The sequence below is a fragment of the Petromyzon marinus genome, unplaced genomic scaffold (genome assembly GCF_048934315.1).
Source record: "Petromyzon marinus isolate PM22_M1 ecotype Great Lakes invasive population unplaced genomic scaffold, UKy_Petmar_22M1.pri1.0 PM_G_Scaffold_28, whole genome shotgun sequence".
Classification (NCBI taxonomy): Eukaryota; Metazoa; Chordata; class Hyperoartia; order Petromyzontiformes; family Petromyzontidae; genus Petromyzon; species Petromyzon marinus.
The window spans coordinates 2355001-2357500 of NW_027422850.1; positions in this window are offsets into that span (position 1 = coordinate 2355001).

The following is a 2500-nucleotide window of genomic DNA, read 5'->3' on the forward strand; positions in this document are numbered from 1 at the left end:
GGAATGGGAAAAGGGGTCATTTTCGTGTTGCCACATTGCATAGGAACGCCATGAAACTTCCAGAGGCATTTGCAGCAGAAAGGCACGTGCACTCAAAAATTTTAATATTTTTCACGCATAGACCCCGTCAAACGCTAGAAGTTGGCGGGGATGTCTCTCTTGTGGCTCACGGGGCTGTTAGGGTCGCACAGAAATGCCTCGGAATGGGAAAACGGGTCATTTTTGTGTGGCCACATTGCATAGGAACGGCATGAAACTTCCAGAGGCATTTGCAGCAGGAATGCATGTGCACTCAAAAACGTCTATATTTTTCACGGATAGACCCCGTGAAACGCTATAAATTGGCGGGGATGTCTCTCTTGTGGCTCACGGGCGCTGTTAGTTAGGGTCGCACAGAAATCCCTCGGAATGGGAAAAGGGGTCATTTTCGTGTTGCCACATTGCGTACGAACGGCATGAAACTTCCAGAGGCATCTGCAGCAGAAATGCATGTGCACTCAAAAACGTCTATATTTTTCACGGATAGACCCCGTGAAACGCTAGAAATTGGCGGGGATGTGTCTCTTGTGGCTCACGGGGCTGTTAGGGTCGCACAGAAATCCCTCGGAATGGGAAAACGGGTCATTTTCGTGTTGCCACAATTGGCATACGAACGGCATGAAACTTCCAGAGGCATTTGCAGCAGAAATGCATGTGCACTCAAAAACGTGAATATTTTTTCACGGATAGACCCCGTCAAACGCTCGAATTTGGCGGGGATGTTTCTCTTGTGGGTCACGGGGCTGTTCGGCTCGCACAGAACTCCCTTGGTCCACCTGATTCGTGCATACAGGCAGCAACTAAAACTCTGTAAACCTGCTGTGAGGACATCTAAACAGTGGACCAGTGAGGCTGTGGAAGATTTGCGGGCGTGCTTAGACTGTACTGACTGGGATATGTTCACGACTGCTACCAATAGTCTGGATGAACTCACAGAGGCTGTGTACATCAGCTTCTGTGAGGACTGCTGTATCCCAACACGTACCAGGGTGAACTTTAACAACAACAAGCCCTGGTTCTCAGCAAAGCTCAAAAGGTTGAGGTTGGAGAAGGAGGAAGCGTTTAGGAGTGGGGATAGAGACAGATTCAAGGAGTCGAAGAACAGGTTTAGCAAAGCGGTGAGAGAGGCTAAACGACTGTACTCAGAGACACTAAAACACCAGTTCTCTACTAACGACGCTGCTTCTGTCTGCCAAAGGGCTCAGGCACATCACCAACTACAAACCCAGAGCGCCCCACACCACTAACGACTCCCGCCTAGCCAACGACCTGAACGAGTTCTACCGTAGATTTGAAAGACAATTGGACTGTCCTGAACCACCCCTTCCCACCCAAGAGGCCCCATCCCCCACCCATACTACAGAAACGACTCTCTCCTTTCAGGAGGGAGAAGTTAATGGGCTTTTCAAGAGGCAGAATCCACGCAAAGCAGCCGGGCCGGACTCTGTCTCTCCAGCCACCCTCAGGCACTGCGCTGGCCAGCTGTCTCCGGTGTTCACCAACATCTTTAACACCTCCCTGGAGACATGCCATGTACCAGCCTGTCTCAAGTCCTCCACCATCATCGCTGTGCCCAAAAAGCTAAGGCCAACAGGACTAAATGATTACAGACCGGTCGCCCTTACATCTGTGGTAATGAAGTCTTTTGAGCGCCTGCTCCTGGCACACCTCAAAGCCATCACAGACCCTCTCCTGGACCCCCTTCAGTTTGCCTACAGAGCCAACAGGTCTGTGGACGACGCAGTTAACATGGCCCTCCACTTCACCCTACAGCATGTGGACGCCCCAGCATCCTACGCCAGGATCCTGTTTGTGGACTTCAGCTCTGCCTTCAACACCATCATCCCTGCCCTGCTTCAGGACAAGCTCTTCCAGCTGAACGTGCCCTACTCCACCTGCAGGTGGATCACAGACTTCCTCTCTGACAGGAAGCAGTGCGTTAAGCCGGGAACAGAAGTCTCTGACTCCAGGTCCATCAGCACGGGAACTCCTCAGGGCTGCGTCCTTTGCCCACTGCTCTTCTCCCTGTATACCAACAGCTGCGCCTCCAATCATCTGTCCGTCAAACTCTTGAAGTTTGTCGGACGACACCACCCTCATTGGGCTGATCTCTGGTGGGGATGAGTCTGACTATAGGTGGGAAGCTGACAACCTGGTGACCTGGTGTAGCCAGAACAACTTAGAGCTAAATGCTCTAAGGACAGTTGAGATGGTTGTGGACTTCAGGAAGAATACAGCCCCACTCACCGCCATCACCCTGTTAGACTCCGCAGTCAAAATTGTGGAGTCCTTCCGCTTCCTGGGCACTATTCTCTGCCGGGACCTCAAGTGGGAACTGAACATCAGCTCCCTCGCCAAGAGAGCTCAACAGAGGATGTACTTTCGACGGCAGCTGAAGAAATGCAACCTGCCAAAGACAATGATGGTGCAATTCTATACAGCGATCATTGAATCCATCCTC